Below are 18,481 nucleotides of genomic sequence, written 5' to 3' on the forward strand. Positions count from 1 at the left end.
GGAAAGGGACACGTGGGTGGTGTTTGTGGGGGCCGGGAGAGCCTCTCTCCCCCCCCCCAGTTGGCGGGGCTGATTCGCCGGCAACAACCACAGTCGCCAACTTTCCCTTGCAGCTGGCCTTGCGGTGCCTGGAAAAAGAACTGGTCCAACTGCCAACCCAACAGGCTTCTGCCAGCCTAAGTTGGGCTCTCTTCTCCCTGCCTCTTCCCATTTGGCGGTGTTGCCAACTCTTTTTTTGGTGCCCCTTCGGCCCTCCCCCTACGCCTTTAAGAGCCGCCCGTGCTGCAAAAGGAGGGGAAGTGTGTGTGTGTGTCCTCCCTCGTTTCCTCTGTAACACATGTGCCACAAAAGGCGCAGGAGCCGGGGCCAGGAAATGAAGTTGGCAACCCTATAACGGGCGTTGCCAAACTGTTGAGCTCCGGTGCGCTGTTTCGGTTTTGATTTGTGTGTGTGTTTCTTTGAAAGGTTCTGTTGCGGCTTTCAGAAATCGCCGGGTCTCGATTCCTCGTGTTATTGATTATCTTATGTTATTGATCGTATCGCACAATTAGAGCCTATTGGATTATGCGGCTTTCTGATTGTGCTGCCGTACACTTTTAGAACAGGGGGACGTCATTAGTAGTAAAGGTAAAGGGACCCCTGACCATTAGGTCCAGTCATGGCCAACTCTGGGGTTGCGGCGCTCATCTCGCTTTACTGGCCAAGGGAGCCGGCGTACAGCTTCCAGGTCATGTGGCCAGCAGGACTAAGCTGCTTCTGGCGAACCAGAGCAGCGCACGGAAACGCCGTTTACCTTCCCGCCGGAGTGGTACCTATTTATCTACTTGCACTTTGATGTGCTTTCGAACTGCTAGGTGGGCAGGAGCAGGGACCGAGCAACGGGAGCTCACCCCGTCGCGGGGATTCGAACCGCCGACCTTCTGATTGGCAAGTCCTAGGCTCTGTGGCTTGACCCACAGCGCCACCCGCATAACAGGCACTTTTGGCAGATCGAATCTTCATCATGCCCCCCCCTTCCTTGCAAGGACTTCGGGGTAGTTTTTAAGTAGTTCTGCCTCCTTCGGAACCTGACCTGGCCCTTTGAGGTAGGCTGAGCACAGATATATAACAAGGGGCTACCAACAAGAAGGCTTGGGGGATTTTTGGCAGGGAGGCGGTGACAGCACAGACGCTTTTAAAATCATGTATTTTTTTGGAGAGGCCTTTCTCTCTCTCATAACACTAGAAGTGAAGCTCAGTGTTGCAAAGATTCAGGACAGACAAACAAAAAAAAAAATCCTCCATCACGCAGCGTTAGACTATGGAACTCCCTGCCACAGTAGGGGGCGTGGCCGTCAACTGGGGTGGCCTTGAAAGAAGATTGGGCCAATTCGAGGAGGAGGCCTATTGATGGCTGCTAGCCAGGGTGGCCCTGCTCTGCTTCCATGGCTGGAGACAGACAGATTTGGAAGGGGCTGCAGGGATCTTTCATCCGAGTCAGGACTCGAATCCAGGACCTTGAGATTGCGAGTCTCACGCTCTGCCCAGTGAGCAATAGGCACTAATGCCCATTGGTGGAGGGGATCTTGCACTCGGATCCCGCTTGCTGGCTTCCCATCTGGATTGCCTCTGAGCAGCCGCAGAGTGCCTTTTGTCCTCTGCACCGCCACACACCTGGGATGATGAGGGAATCGTGCAGGTCATCAGGTAACCTTTCCAGGTAGCCTCGAACCCCCCACCTCTCTTCTTTGGAGAGGGGTGTGTGAGGGGTAAGACTAAAACTCCTGAATTCTTGGCTGGATTCCTCCGCAAGATATTTAGCTGCTAGAGGTTCTTGCCACTTTCTCTCTGCCCTATACATAGAAATATGGGATAGATTCACTAATTCCCTTCTCCCATTTTTAAAAAAACGACCGGCTCTTTCCATATGAACCTACCCGGACCCCGAGATCATCTTCTGAGGCCCTCCTTCGTGTGCCTCCTCCTCAAGAGGTCCGGAGGGTGGCAACACGAGAACGGGGCCTTCTCTGCAGTGGCTCCCCGTCCGTGGAACGCTCTCTCCAGGGAAGTTCGCCTGGTGCCTTTATTACACACCTTTAGGCACCTGGCAAAAACGTTCCTTTTTAACCAGGCATTTGGTTGATATGTTTGAAATCCTATACCCTTTTAAAATGTGGCTCTTTTCTGGTGTGTGTGTGTTATTGGGTGGTTGTTTTTATTCTGATTATATATATTGTGATCTTTTTTGTGAACCGCCCTGAGACCTCCGGGTATAGGTTGGTATATAAACTCAATTAATAATAATACCGTTAATTTTTGTTAGGGCACAAGTCAAAGTCCATCCGTTAGGCCAGCCTTTCTCAACCTGTGGGTCCCCAGATGTTGTTGAACTATAATAATAATAATAATAATAATAATTTATTTATACCCCGCCCATCTGGCTGGGCCTCCCCAGCCACTCTGGGCGGCTTCCATAGAAACCAAAAATACAGTAAAATATCACACGTTAAAAACTTCCCTGAACAGGGCTGCCTTAAGATGTCTTCTGAATGTCAGGTAGTTGTTTAGCTCTTTGACATCTGATGGGAGGGCGTTCCACAGAGAGGGCGCCACCACCGAGAAGGCCCTCTGCCTGGTTCCCTGTAACCTCACTTCTCGCAGGGAGGGAACCGCCAGAAGGCCCTCGGTGCTGGACCTCAGCGTCCGGGCAGAACGATGGAGGTGGAGACGCTCCTTCAGGTCTACTGGACTACAACTCCCATCACCCCTAGCTAGCAAGGCCAGAGCTCAGAGATGATGGGAGTTGTAGTCCAACAACATCTGGGGACCCACAGCTTGGGAACCGCTGCGTTAGGCTGTATCTGACTTAACATACTCAGAGTAGGCTTTTGATTAATGTGCCTTAGGCTGGGCGCATTTAAAGCATGCAAGGACCTCCTGGGAACTGTAGTTTGAGGGCCACAGTGCTACAATTCCCAGCACCAAACTTCAGTTACCAGTATATATTTTTTTTTGCGGGGATGGGGGCAGAAATGTTCTTTATTATGGCGTCCGTGCAGCGCTTTGTCAGTGTCTGACTGGCAGAGGCTTGTAAGGGTTTCAGCAAAGAGAGCTCCCCTCGTCATCTGCTTATGCCTTATGAGGAACGGTCGAAGGAGCTGGGTACTTTTAGCCCGGAGAAGAGGGGACCGAAAGGAGATAGAATCAAAAAGTGTAGAGGTGGAAGGGGAACCCAGCGGTCATCTAGTCCAACCCCCTGCAATGCGGGAATCTCCGCTCAAGCATCCGTGACAGGTGACCACCCAGCTTAAAAACCTCCAACGAAGGAGAGCCCTTTTATCTTTTTTTCCCCATTTTCCCAAAAATTTTATTAGTTTTCACAATATTGTAAGCAAACAAACACACGAGACAAACAAACATAAATCATAGCCTTATTGAAAATTACAGCTAACTTTGTTAAGTGACTTCCTCGCTTCCCCTTGGTTGAATTTCGTTGCATATCCTTTTAACGCTTTTCCAAATCCCAATTTTTATGAAATTTAACTTAAACATTAACCTCCTTAGATCTTCACCTTATGGAATCAAACATATTAATTCATCACTTAACGTAAATAGAATCCTAAGCCCATGAGGTATCTGCAAGCTATTTTCAGTTAGTTTAACTTAACAAATTTAACTAAATAATCATTAAATTTATTCCACTCTTCCTGATACTCCTCCTCCTTCTGGTTGCGGACTCTTCCGGTCAGGTCGGCTAGCTCCGAAAAATTCATCATCTTTCTTCTGCCATTATTCTATTGTTGGTAATTCTTGGGTTTTCCACTTTGTAGCTAACAAAATACGAGCAGCAAAATACGAGCCCTTTTAACTTTTAACCAGATCCTTTTAACCGGGGATCTCGCCAGGATTGTAACTCGGGACTTTCCACACGCCGGGGTTGCATTGCGCTGCGGAGCTGCAGTCCCAAACCAAGATTCCTCACAGTTCTGGAGCATTTAAAAACGGGATTGCAGGAAACTGCGACTTCTCGAGCCAGACCGTTGTCTCATCGAGCTCAATATTGCCCACACGGACTGGCAGGAACTCTCTGGGGAATTACCCTGTCCTTTCTAGAGATGCCACAGTGGTTCGGACCTGGGAGAGTCTCTTCCTCATAGTCACTGCTGTTTTCCTCACCGTCGTCTTCGTAGGCGGAAGTCAGTCTGTCTTCGACTCGCTGGGCTGAAATCGATGCCTCTACCTGCACCGAATCGCGATATGGTCTGGACTATTTGGTCCAGGGATTTAAGTGTGGCTTGTTGATATCATCATCATCATCATCATCATCATCATCATCAATTTTTCGCTCCATAAGATGCACCAGACCATAAGACGCACCTAGTTTTTGGAGGAGGAAAACAAGAAAAAGATAGTCTGAATCTCAGAAGCCAGAACAACAAGAGGGATCCCTGGGCAGTGGAAGCAGCAATCCCTCTCGCTGTTCTGGCTTCTGGGATAGCTGCGCAGCCTGCATTCGCTCCATAAGACACACACGCATTTCCCCTTACTTTTTAGGAGGGAAAAAGTGAGTCTTATAGAGCAAAAAATACGGTATTATTATTATTATTTTGAAATGAAATTACGGGGTGCTCATGAAAAGTAAATATTATTGTCTGTGATAGGTAAAGGTAAAGGGACCCCTGACCATTAGGTCCAGTCGTGGCTGACTCTGGGGTTGCGGCGTTCATCTCGCTTTATTGGCCGAGGGAGCCGGCGTACAGCTTCCGGATCATGTGGCCAGCAGGACTAAGCCCCTTCTGGCGAACCAGAGCAGCGCACGGAAACGCCGTTTACCTTCCTGCCAGAGCGGTACCTATTTATCTACTTGCGCTTTGACGGGCTTTCGAACTGCTAGGTTGGCAGGAGCAGGAACTGAGCAACAGGAGCTCACCCTGTCATTGCGGGGATTCGAACTGCCGACCTTCTGATCGGCAAGTCCTAGGCTCTGTGGTTTAACCTACAGCGCCACCCGCGTCCAAATTGTCTGTGATAAATGGAGTTAAATGTATGTCAAAAGAGGCACATACCTTTGGCAATTTAATGGGCTGTTACCTAACTCACTGTGCATCACACATTTGTATCTCATAGGCTGATCAGGGTAGCCAAACCTCAAGCAGGTTGAGTTGCCTTCTCTGAGTCAGCACCTCCTGGTGTGACCCAATATCGTCCTCAAGGATGGGGACAATGAAGTCTCATCAGAATGGAGCCTTGGCAAGGGGTTGTTGTTGTTGTCGTTTAGTCATGTCCGCCTCTTCGTGACCCCCTGGACCAGAGCACGCCAGGCACTCCTGTCTTCCACTGCCTCCCGCAGTTTGGTCAAACTCATGCTGGTAGCTTCGAGAACACTGTCCCACCATCTCGTCCTCTGTCGTCCCCTTCTCCTTGCGCCCTCCATCTTTCCCAACATCAGGGTCTTTTCCGGGGAGTCTTCTCTTCTCATGAGGTGGCCAAAGTCTTGGAGCCTCAGCTTCACAATCTGTCCTTCCTGTGAGCACTCAGGGCTGATTTCCTTCTGAATGGAGAGGTTGGATCTTCTTGCAGTCCATGGGACTCTCAAGAGTCTCCTCCAGCACCAGAATTCAAAAGCATCCATTCTTTGGCAATCAGCCTTCTTTATGGTCCAGCTCTCACTTCCATACATCACTACTGGGAAAATCATAGCTTTAACTATACAGACCTTTGATGGCAAGGTGATGTCTCTGCTTTTTAAGATCCTATCTAGGTTTGTCATTGCTTTTCTCCGAAGAAGCAGGCGTCTTTTAATTTCGTGGCTGGGTCTTGGGTTTGAGTCGCACTCTAGACAAGAGATTCCTGCATACAAGCAGGTTAGACTAGATGACTCTTGGGGTCTCTTCCAACTCTACAGTTCTATAATATTCGAGCCAGAAAAATTGGGAATGCGGACAGCCCAAAAGTGAGAGATGGGCTCTCAAAGTGCTGCAAAGTGCCAAAGATTTCAGACCTTCCAAGTGTCCTTAGTTTCCAGGGACAGTCCCAGATTTACAGATAATAACAATATTTATTTACCCTGCTCATCTGGCTGGGTTTCCCCAGCCACTCTGGGCAGCTCCCAACAGAATATTAAAAACACGATAAAACGTCAAACATTAAAAACTTCCCTAAACAGGGCTGCCTTCCGATGTCTTCTAAAAGTCAGATAGTGGTTTATTTCCTTGACATCTGATGGGAGGGCGTTCCACAGGGCGGGTGCCACCACCGAGAAGGCCCTCTGCCTGGTTCCCTGTAACCTCGCTTCTCGCAGGGAGGGAACTGCCAGAAGGCCCTCGGAGCTGGACCTCAGTGTCTGGGCTGAATGATGGGGGTGGAGACGCTTCTTCAGATATACTGGACTGAGGCCGTTAAGGGCTTTCAATTTCTGTGGCGTCCCCCTTTCCCTTGTGCTTATTTTCCTTAATGGTTCATCCAGCCAGGCCTTCATGGCTAGCAGCCATTGACGGAGTGCGCACTCAGTGCCTTTGCAGACTTATCACTGGGGAATCTGGCATCCAGGAGAAAATTTTGGACTTTGTGGGCTTTTGTGCTGACCCAGCGCGTCTTGGGTTCTTATGATCAGTGAATGCTCTGACTCAGAAGACGAAACTTCCCTATATTCCAGAATCACAGTCAGTGCATTCTCCCCAGATGACTCACTCTAATTGCACATTTCATACCTTAAAATCCTTCTTGGGTTAGAATAGGGACGTCCTATTCCATAACAGATGCGGGTGGCGCTGTGGGTTAAACCACAGAGCCTAGGACTTGCCGATCAGAAGGTTGGCGGTTCGAATCCCCACAACAGGGTGAGCTCCCGTTGCTCCATCCCTGCTCCTGCCAACCTAGCAGTTCGAAAGCACGTCAAAGTGCAAGTAGATTAATAGGTACCACTCCGGCGGGAAGATAAATGGCGTTTCCATGCACTGCTCTGGTTCGTCAGAAGTGGCTTAGTCATGCTGGCCACATGACCCAGAAAAACTGTCTGCGGTCAAACGTCGGCTCCCTCCGCCAGTAAAGCAAGATGAGCGCTGCAACCCCAGAGTCGGCCACGACTGGACTTAACTGTCAGGGGTCTGTTACCTTTACCTTTATTCGATAATAATAATAATATTTATACACCCCCTCATCTCACTGGGTTGCCCCAGGCGACTTAAAACTTAAAGGTAAAGGGACCCCTGACCATTAGGTCCAGTTGTGGCCGACTCTGGGGTTGCGGCGCTCATCTCGCTTTACTGGCCGAGGGAGCCGGCGTGCAGCTTCCGGGTCATGTGGCCAGCAGGACTAAGCCGCTTCTGGCAATTACCTTCCCGCCGGAGTGGTGCCTATTTATCTCCTTGCACTTTGAGGTGCTTTTGAGCTGCTAGGTTGGCAGGAGCAGGGACCAAGCAACGGGAGCTCACCCCTTCATTGTGGGGCTTCGAACCACCAACCTTCTGATCGGAAGTCCTAGGCTCTGTGGTTTAACCCACAGCGCCACCCGCGTCCCTTCCTTTACCTTTACCTTTATTCAACAACAACAACAATTATATTCCCCTCATCCGACTGGGTTGCCCCAGACACCCTGGGCAGCTCCCAAAATATATAAAAACTTAATAAAACATTAATTTAAAAACTTCCCCATAGAGGGCTGCCTTCAGATGTCTTCTAAAGGTTGTATAGTTACATCTTGGGGCTCACCTACCTCCGTACCCTCCTAGAATCATAGAATCATAGAATCCTAGAGTTGGAAGAGACCACAAGGGCCATCGAGTCCAACCCCCTGCCAAGCAGGAAACACCATCAGAGCACTCCTGACATATGGTTGTCAAGCCTCTGCTTAAAGACCTCCAAAGGAGGAGACTCCACCACACTCCTTGGCAGCAAATTCCACTGTCAAACAGCTCTTACTGTCAGGAAGTTCTTCCTAATGTTTAGGGGGAATCTTCTTTCTTGTAGTTTGGATCCATTGCTCCGTGTCCGCTTTTCTGGAGCAGCAGAAAACAACCTTTCTCCCTCCTCTATGTGACATCCTTTTATATATTTGAACATGGCTATCATATCACCCCTTAACCTCCTCTTCTCCAGGCTAAACATGCCCAGCTCCCTTAGCCGTTCCTCATAAGGCATCGTTTCCAGGCCTTTGACCATTTTGGTTGCCCTCCTCTGGACACGTTCCAGTTTGTCAGTGTCCTTCTTGAACTGTGGTGCCCAGAACTGGACACAGTACTCCAGGTGAGGGCTGACCAGAGCAGAACACAGTGGCACTACTACTTCCCTTGATCTAGATGCTATACTCCTATTGATTTCTCTGAGGAAACTAGGGAAAGCAGGACGCTCCTGGATCAAATTAGAAAGTGGGACGGCTTCTGTTAACCCAGGGCTGCCCCTGGAAAATTAGGGACCCTTGGAGGATCTGCGGCACTTGATTCGAACTCGCGCCTTCCGGCTTCTTGAACCTTGCAAAGGTGTGGGAGTGTCCACTGTGGTCCCTCGGTGATGCGCGAGGCGCATGCCCTCTGCATATGCCCAGAGGCTCCCTCTTCTACCATCCCTCTCTGTGGTGTTGCAGCAAGCAGTGGGACGCGTGCCGAGAATATAATCCGAGCACTCCCTCTGTCATTATTTCGGCATCTTCTTCCCCGGAACACGTTCCAGCTTGTTGCCCTATTCTCTTTTTAAAAAATGTTTTATTCAGCGGTCCTTTAGATGCAAGACAACACCGTGTGGCGATGTGCAGACAAACCCACTCCTTCTGTGCTGCTTTATTCATGTGCTTAAAGCTACAATTTCCGACTGATCTCCGTGGAGCTTATTTCTATGTGCACAAACGGCACAGTGTGAAATGCTCCCGCTCCACCCACTAGGAATTACTGCAGTGCTCGCATGGGAAAATTTCTATTATCCCGAGGGCTGTTCTTCCTCCTAGGCCTCTTTCCAGCGGCCACATGCTAGCGGCGGGCGGATCAAAAGTGCGAGGAACAACGAACGAAACGTTTGCCATAAAAAAAGGATCCTGGGTTTATCAAGTTCTTTCAGGAGCTCGCAACGCCTCCGCTGTTTTGAGATGTGTTTCTGCGTTGAGCAAGGCAGTTTTGCACACCGAGAACAAGAACACGAAGAAACCGAGGAGGAGGGTGAATTATAAACGCCAACACCTCGAAAGATTCCATCAAGGGTGTCTCCGAAAAATTTCACGCATCACTTGGGAGGACAGGCGAACGAATGCCGGAAGAAGCACAGATCGCTAGTGTGGAAGCGACGATTCTTCAACATCAACTTCATTGGACCGGTCATGTTGTGCGGATGCCTGATTTTCGTCTTCCAAAGCAACTCCTCTATTCCCAATTTAGGAACGGAAAGCGTAATGCGGTGGCCAACAAAGGAGGTTTAAAGACACCCTCAAAACAAATCTTTAAAAATATAGTATAAGCACTGACAACTGGGAAACACTGGCCTGCGAGCGCTCCAGTTGGAGAACAGCCTTTGCCAAAGGTGTCATAGACTTTGAAGACACTCGAACTCAGGACGCAAGGGAGAAATGCGCTAAGAGGAAAGCACGCTTCGCAAACCCTCACCGGGATCAACTCCCGCCCGGAAACCAATGTCCCCACTGTGGAAGGACGTGAGGATCCAGAATCGGCCTCCACAGTCACTTACAGACTCATTGTTAAAACCGTGTTTACGGAAGACGATCTTATTCAGCTAGGAAGGATTGCCAAAGAGAAGAGATATGTATCCCTTGCCTCATGCTTCTGGGTTGTAGCAATTTAAAATCCACCATTTAAAGCTGATTGCCAGCACATCTTGTATATCGTTGGTGTCGCAAGCCAGAGTTAAGACGCGAAAGAAACCATCCGATTCAGTTTCCCCAGCCACTCAGTCTGGGTGGCTACCAACAGATATATAAACACAATGAAACAATAAACATTAAATAAACTATACAGGGCTGCCTTCAGATGTCTTCTAAAGGTCCTCTTTCTATACTGTATAAAATAAAATGAGACCAAATGGAATCAAATGCCCACCTCGCCTTCAAGGGCAGCCCCACATAAATTTCATTGCAGTAGCACAGTCTGGAAGCTGCCTGAGAATGAGTCCTAAAGTGTCTGGAGGAGGTTGGAGGATGGATGGTGGCTAACAGATTGAGGTTGAATCCTGACAAGACAAAAGCACAGTTCAGGGCGGACAGGGGGCGGGCAGGTGTGGGGGACTCCCTGGTCCTGAATGGGGTAACTGTCCCCCTGAAGGACCAGGTGCGCAGCCTGGGAGTCATTTTGGACTCACAGCTGTCCATGGAGGAGCAGGTCAGTTCTGTGTCCAGGGCAGCTGTCTACCAGGTCCATCTGGTACGCAGGATGAGACCCTATCTGCCTGCAGACTGTCTCGCCAGAGTGGTGCATGTTCTGGTTATCCCCCGCTTGGACTACTGCAATGTGCTCTACGTGGGGCTACCTTTGAAGGTGACTTGGAAACTACAACTACAACAACCTAGACTGGTGACTAGGAGTGGCCACCAAGGCCATATAACCCTGGTCCTGAAAGACCTTCATTGGCTCCCAGGACGTTTCCGAGCACAATTCAAAGTCTCGGTGCTGACCTTGAAAGCCCAAAACGGTCTCTGCAAAGTATCTCTGAAGGAGCGTCTCCACCCCCATCATTCTGCCCGGACACTGAGGTCCAGCTCCGAGGGCCTTCTGGCGGTTCCCTCCCTGAGAGAAGTGAGGTTACAGGGAACCAGGCAAAGGGCCTTCTCAGTGGTGGCGCCCACCCTGTGTCAAGGAAATAAACAACTCCCTGACTTTTAGAAGACATCTGAGGGCAGCCCTGTTTAGAGAAGTTTTTAATATTTAATGTTTTGTAGTGGTTTAATATCCTGTTGGAAGCCACCCAGAGTGGCTGGGGAGACCCAGCCAGATGGGCGGAGTATAAGTAATAACATTATTATTATTATTATTATTATTATTATTATTATTAGGGCCGTAGATGGAAGTAAGGACTCCTAAAGCCACACACAGAGGCAACATGAGCCTTGAGGCCCTGCTGCAACTCCTATTATTCCTTAAAAACAAAGGAACAGCATGGCCAAAGTACCAGACAAAGGAACAGCCGCTGATCTAATATTTAGACAGCGGCGAAAATGTACACAGGATTCCCGGCACTGTGAGCCGGCCGCGATTGAGCCAGGGGGGTTGCGTACAGAGCCACCACCAGGAAAGGAGAAGATTTTGTTGTTTATTTCAGTATTATTTCCCACTGGGCAAGATGAGAGGCCGGTTCTCGTTTCCACTTGCTGATAAGGAAACACTTTGGATTCCGAAGACTTAGGAGGGGCAAGGGGAGAGGGAAAGGGGGAAAGATAAACATAAACCTCGAGCAACATAAACCTCCATCATTTCTCCGTTGAAAATAGGGACATCCTATTTAATAATCGGGATGCGGGTGGCACTGTGGGTTAAACCACAGAGCCTAGGACTTGCCGATCAGAAGGTTGGTGGTTCGAATCCCCGCGATGGGGTGAGCTCCCGTTGCTCGGTCCCTGCTCCTGCCAACATAGCAGTTCGAAAGCACGTCAAAGTGCAAGTAGATAAATAGGTACCACTCCGGCGGGAAGGTAAACGGCATTTCCGTGCGCTGCTCTGGTTCGCCAGAAGCAGCTTAGTCCTGCTGGCCACATGACCCGGAAGCTGGACGCCGGCTCCCTTGGCCAATAAAGCGAGATGAGCGCCGCAACCCTCGAGTCGGCCACGACTGGACCTAATGGTCAGGGGTCCCTTTACCTTTTACTGTAATACCTAATTACAGTAATACATAATACCTATCTGAGTGGGTTGCCCCAGCCACTCTGGGAAGCTTCCAGCATAAATTAAAACATAATAAACCTTTAAAAGCTTCCCTGTGCAGGGAGGCTTTCAGATGTCTTCTAAAGGTCGCGGATTTCCTTATCTCCTTGGCTCAGGGCTTGCATAACTCCATCCCCTCCAACATTCCTCCGATGAAAATAGAGACGTCCTAAGGAAAAGCAGGACATTCCAGGATCGGATCAGAAACTGGGACGGCTTCTATAAATCCTGGACTGTCCCAGGGAAATAAGCTCATTTGGAAGGTTTGGGAGTGGAGACGCTCCTTCAGGTATCCTGGGCCAAGCTGTTTAGGGCTTTCAAGGTGAGCACCAACGCTTTGAATTGTGCTCAGAAACATACTGGGAGCCAATGTAGGTCTTTCAGGACCGGAGTTATATGGCCCCAGTGGCCGCTCCCGGTCACCAGTCCAGCAGCCGCATTCTGGATTAGCTGTCGTTTCCAGGTCACCTTCCAAGGTAGCCCCACGTAGAGCGTGTTGCAGTAGTCCAAGCGGGAGATAACCAGGGCATGGACCACTCTGGCCAGACAGTCTGCGGGCAGGGAGGGTCTCAGCTGAGATTGGTTGTCCATAATGTCTCTTCCTGGCTTTCCATGGCCCAACGACGAATGACGTCTTTCACACTAGTAACCCTTCTCTCTCTCGCGTTGCCCAGCAAAGGGATTTAGTTCCAGTGTTATCTTTGGCAAAGGGTTGTCTTTCCCGTCGCTTTCGGCCGTCCAGCTCAAGCCCTGCATCAGCATTCATGCACCCGTCTCCATTTCCATTCCAGAGTTCGGCTCGGCAGGATGTGTGCATGCCCGGGTATGCGCTGTCCTTTCCTGTCGAGGAAGGGAAACCAGGAAAAGAACGTCTCTCTCTCTCTCTTTCTCTCTCTCTCTCTCTCTTTCTTTCTTTCTCCAGCTCCATCCCTTCTCTTCCTCCTCCCACAAGGATGCGAGGATAGGATAGGCCGAGAGGGGGTGGGTCTTGTGATCTGGGCAGCCCAGGACCTCCAGACATACTTCCCAGGCTTGCACCCTGGAGACAAGGCGCGTTGCACCATCTCTCGAGACAGATGGGCAGGGCCCATAGCTGTCAACCGTCCCTTATTTGGTGGGAAAGTCCCTTATCCCAGTGCTGTGTCCTGCTGCTGTCTCTTATTGATGATGTCCCTTAAATTTCCCGGGTTTCAAAGGAAGCAGCTCCTCTCCCTCCCTCCCTCCCTGCCGGCCAGGGAGGAGGGAGGCTCCAGCTGTGTTGCTTGGCTGCGTTGCTCACCCAATAAGGAGTCTAAGAACGGCTGGAGGGTGGAGCTTGCATGCCTTGTGCCAATCAAATCGGCCGCGCTGCCTGGGGACTCGCCTTTGCTCAGCGCTTCCCAGCGGAGAGGTGATGGTGGTTTTCCTTGCTGCATCCCCTTTGCCGGGTTGCTGCGCTGTGGGAACCACCGCTTGAGGCTTCATTTGGCTGCTGGCTGGGCTTTGTGCCTTTGGCTCGGAGAGGCTCAGAAGTTGAACATACCTGTGCTTGGAAAAGGGCTGCTGATCCCTTATTTCCGAGGCTTCTGGTCCCTTATTTTCAAATCTGTAAGTTGACAGCTATGACAGGGCCGTCTTAAGCATATCCTGCGCCGTGGTGCAAAGATCCTTCTGGCAACACTTTCCCAGAGTTGTCAACCTTTTTTTTAGGGCTAGAGGAGGTGGGGAGGAGGCGGAGGCTGGATGTGGCGCCTCCTGGCTCTGCTGGCCTCATCGTGCTGCGGTGGCCACGGCAGGCAGCACGCCGAACAAGCGAGTGCACGTGCGCCGCTCCCACCGAGCATCTGCTCAGTTTTCCCCCTTTTAGCCTTCTGGCGTCTGCAGACGAAAAGGGAAAAAACTGAGCCGACGCTCAGAGGGAACGGCGCACACACCCTCGCTCACTCAGCGCGCTCGTCTGGTTTCCCCGGACTCTCGCCTGGTGCCCTCCAGAACTTGGGGCCCTGGCACCCTGCGCCACTAGCCTCTATGGGTAAGACGGTTTTGCATATGGATTGCAACAACAAAAACAACTTCTGCCCCGGCGGGAGGTCAACTCTGGTGCTGCTAACACAGCAGTTTGACTTTGCCCTCGGCAGCAGGAGGATGCCAACAGCAACTTGTTGTTATTGTTTAGTCGTTTAGTCATGTCCAACTCTTCGTGACCCCCTGGACCAGAGCACGCCAGGCACTCCTGTCTTCCACTGCCTCCCGCAGTTTGGTCAAACTCATGTTGGTAACTTCAAGAACACTGTCCCACCATCTCGTCCTCTGTCGTCCCTTTCTCCTTGTGCCCTCCATCTTTCCCAACATCAGGGTCCTTTCCAGGGAGTCTTCTCTTCTCATGAGGTGGCCAAAGTCTTGGAGCCTCAGCTTCAGGATCTGTCCTTCCAGTGAGCACTCAGGGCTGATTTCCTTCAGAATGGAGAGGTTGGATCTTCTTGCAGTCCATGGGACTCTCAAGAGTCTCCTCCAGCACCAGAATTCAAAAGCATCCATTCTTCGGCGATCAGCCTTCTTTATGGTCCAGCTCTCACTTCCATACATCACTACTGGGAAAAGCATAGCTTTAACTATACGGACCTTTGTTGACAAGGTGATGTCTCTACTTTTTAAGATGTTGTCTAGGGGCATTGTTTTCAGCAGGTCTTCTCTAAGTAGGATTCAGCCCGGAAGGAATGTGGTTGCATTGCTTGGAAGCAACTCACGTTTGTTTCGATCACGAAGACTCTCCTGGCAAGTGGAAGGATAACACATTAACTCTGGTCTACACTGCGTTTGAGGGGATCAAGTCCTACTCAGAACATTGCATTAAGCAGAAACCACAATGCGGAGATACAAAGATGGTCAAGTTCAGGGAGCCAGGAGTTGTTGATACAAAGAGCAGCCCAGAAGCAGCCAAGTAATGCCAGACCTCAAATCAGGATTCAGAGCTTGGAATATAATAATAATATAATAATAATAATTTATTTTTTATACCCCACCCATCTGGCTGGGCTTCCCCAGCCACTCTGGGCGGCTTCCGACAAAATATTAAAATACGGTAAGGCATCAAACATTAAAAGCTTCCCTAAACAGGGCTGCCTTCAGAGGTCTTCTAAAAGTCAGATAGTTCTTTATCTCCTTGACATCTGGTGGGAGGGCGTTCCACAGGGCGGGTGCCACCACCGAGAAGGCCCTCTGCCTGGTTCCCTGTAACCTCGCTTCTCACAATGAGGGAATCGCCAGAAGGCCCTCGGAGCTGGACCTCAGTGTCGGGGCAGAACGATGGGGGTGGAGACGCTCCTTCAGGTATACTGGGCCGTTTAGGGCTTTCAAGGTCAGCACCAACACTTTGAATTGTGCTCGGAAATGTCCTGGGAGCCAAAGTAGGTCTTTCAGGACTGGTGTAATATGGGTTTGAGGCTCGCCTTGCGTGGTTTAGCCAGCCAGTCAAAGCTGTTCCTGGGATGGCTGCTGTCGCATGCTGACAGCTTGTAGGAGCCACAGGTGAGAGCTGAGTGCAGGATGGGGGCCAAAGGTGCGCAAACTACCCCACAAGGAGCGTGATGTGCCCCCCAACAGAGGTTCTGCCCTCCCCTAACACTCCACACACACCCTGTTAATAATGTCTAATTCAGGCTTCCTCAACCTCAGCCCTCCAGATGTTTTTGGCCTACAACTCCCATGATCCCTAGCTAACAGGACCAGTGGTCAGGGATGCTGGGAACTGTAGTCTCAAAACATCTGAAGGGCCGAGCCTGAGGAAGCCTCGACTAATTGGTCTGCTCTGACCATGAGTTCTTCAACTACAACCCTCTATGTGCAACAGCTGGCACATGTTGTTGTTGTTTAGTCGTTAGTTGTGTCCGACTCTTCGTGACCCCATGGACCAGATCATGCCAGGCCCTCCTGTCTTCCACTGCCTCCCGCAGTTGGGTCAAACTCATGCTGGTAGCTTCGAGAACACTGTCCCACCATCTCGTCCTCCGTCATCCCCTTCTCCTTGTGCTCTCCATCTTTCCCAACATCAGGGTCTTTTCCAGGGAGTCTTCTCTTCTCCTGAGGTGGCCAAAGTATTGGAGCCTCAGCTTCAGGATCTGTCCTTCCAGTGAGCACTCAGGGCTGATTTCCTTCCGAATGGAGAGGTCTGATCTTCTTGCAGCCCATGGGACTCTCAAGAGTCTCCTCCAGCACCAGAATTCAAAAGCATGAATTCTTCGGCGATCAGCCTTCTTTATGGTCCAGCTCTCACTTCTATACATCACTACTGGGAAAACCATAGCTTGAACTATACGGACCTTTGTTGGCAAGGTGATGTCTGTTTTTAATCTTGCGAACCGGCCCCCTTAGCGCAGCCGGTAGAACCCAAGACTCAATCTCAGGCTCGCGGGTTTGGACCCTACGTTGGGCAAAAGATTCCTGCATTTCAAGGGTTTGGGCTTGGCGCTTCCAGCTCTAGGGTAAATAAAAGAACCTGTGTGAATGAAATCAAACGATGCTCTCTAACATGGAATTTCCCTTTTTCGCAGCCTCCGCGCATGGCGTCGGGATCTTTCCCCCGAGCAAAAGAATAGGATCCACCTGCAAATTAGAGCTTGCGCACACACATCATTTTTGTTTATGGAGATTCCTTTGATCACACATAAACACAGTGCCCAGACCTTTGGGATGAGTAGTTTATATTTTTCCCCTTGGTTCCCTAAGGTGCTGGGAGCGTGCTTTTAAAATTCTGTCCAGCCTGGTTGGGCAGCGAAATTAAATATTAAGCATTAAATGGTGATCTTTAAAATCCTGGTTTCTCTGTCTCTCGTTCCCCATTAGCAGATCAGGACGATGAGTGTTTGAGGCCCCCGCAAAGTTAAATTCTAAACTCCTTGCTCAAAATGTTCTTGCCCAGATTTCGCTTGCTTCCCCTTGCAACCTTTTTTTTAAAAAAGAAATGTTCTCATTACTTTGATCCTCAGACTATACAATTTGTTCTTTGAGGGTTATGATAAGGCTAAATCTTAGGACACAGGCTGTAATGGATGGCAAGGATAACTTTATCCCCAGGTTTCATATCTGTTGAGAGAGAGAGAGAGAGGTACATATATATCGTTTTATATTCCCTATGGAATTATTGTTTTTCTAAAAACCACACGGTGTAAGATAAGGCACAAAAAAGAAGGGGGGAAAGAAAAGAAAGAGGACAGTGTAAGAAAACAAAACAGAACAACAGAAAAGCTGTATGCATTACCAAAAGTAATATTATTGCAGTTCAACAAACCTTAACCTAATAGGGTATTTATAAAAAGGAATTCCAAATACCGTTTACTTTGTGCGTGGCAAGTCTGTGTTTGCACGCAACTTGTCCATGTGTAGTGAGTTTGAACGTATCTTCAGTCGTTAAAGAAAGCCACATTATTATTATTATTATTTTCTTGTTCATACTACATCTTTTTGCTGTAATAAGGGCTCAGAGAATCCATTGATATTGTCCCTTTGTTAGATTCCATGTCTTGGGCATGTAGAATTCAAAAGGATTATTTCCCCCTGCAAATTTCAGATTATTCCGTACAGTCTAGTGAATTATTATTATTATTATTATTATTATTATTATTATTATTATTATTATTATTATTTCTGCTCATACTGCAACTTTTTGCCAAAGTAATGGCTCAGAGAATCCATTGATATCGTCCCTTTGTTAGATTCCATGTCTTGGGCCCGTAGAGTTCAAAAGGATTGTTTTCCTCTGCAAAATTCAGATTATTCCGTACAGTCTAGTGAATTATTATTATTCTTCCTAACCGCTCGGCGGCGAAACTTTCTGCGCAGGTTCAGGGACAGGAAATCCCCTTTCACACTTAACGGAGGAGACCCGCTTCCGAGCTTCGCTTTTGAGCAGACAGATCTCGTTCTGCAAAAACATCTGTGCCAAGAATGCAAAGTTACGTAACTTCCAGAGGAGCTGGAGAAAATGAAGCGGAATGGAGGGTTGGCAGAGTATCAGGGGACAGACAACCAGTGGTCTAAGGGAACAGGACTAGGCCAGGACTGGGGTCGCCTCTCTGTGCGATATGAACGAGATTTTCTCGGTGAGAAACTCGCCAACTAAGCCAAGCAGAGGGAGAAGGAGGACGACGACGTTGGCAATGCCTGGTTAATGGGTTTTCAACTGCCCCATTCGTAAGACCCAAAGATAAAGGTAAAGGGACCCCTGACCATTAGGTCCAGTCGTGACCGACTCAGGGGTTGCGGCGCTCATCTCACTTTACTGGCCGAGGGAGCCGGTGTACAGCTTCCGGATCATGTGGCCAGCAGGACTAAGCCGCTTCTGGCGAACCAGAGCAGCGCACAGAAAGGCCGTTTACCTTCCCGCCGGAGTGGTACCTATTTATCTACTTGCACTGGTGTGCTTTCGAACTGCTAGGTTGGCAGGAGCAGGGACCGAGCAACAGGAGCTCACCCCGTCGCGGGGATTCAAACCGCCAACCTTCTGATCGACAAGTCCTAGGCTCTGTGGTTTAACCCACAGCGCCACCTGCGTCCCTTCGTAGGACCCTAGAATGGTTGAATTGAAAGAGCGATCCTCCCCAGGTCATCTAGTCCAACCCCCCCCCCCAATGCAGGAATCTTCTTTTGCCCAGTGTGGGACTTGAACCCTCAAC

General features: G+C 49.6%; 1 protein-coding gene and 1 long non-coding RNA gene across 4 annotated transcripts in view; one reads left to right on the forward strand and one right to left on the reverse strand.

The window, feature by feature from the left end:
- The window catches only part of CERS4 (ceramide synthase 4), an 88,289-nt gene that overhangs the window by 21,522 nt on the left and 48,286 nt on the right, over window positions 1–18,481 (forward strand). The window lies entirely within an intron of this gene.
- Window positions 7,462–18,481, reverse strand: part of LOC309523104 — a 101,441-nt gene continuing 90,421 nt past the window's right edge. The window contains exons 2-3 of the long non-coding RNA XR_014215252.1: window positions 8,286–8,625; window positions 7,462–7,702 (exon numbers count right to left, since the gene is read on the reverse strand). This is a non-coding gene — a long non-coding RNA (uncharacterized lncRNA). The remainder of the gene's footprint in view (window positions 7,703–8,285; window positions 8,626–18,481) is intronic.

This window comes from Podarcis vaucheri, assembly GCF_965113315.1.
Source record: "Podarcis vaucheri genome assembly, chromosome: 18".
NCBI classification, from domain to species: domain Eukaryota; kingdom Metazoa; phylum Chordata; class Lepidosauria; order Squamata; family Lacertidae; genus Podarcis; species Podarcis vaucheri.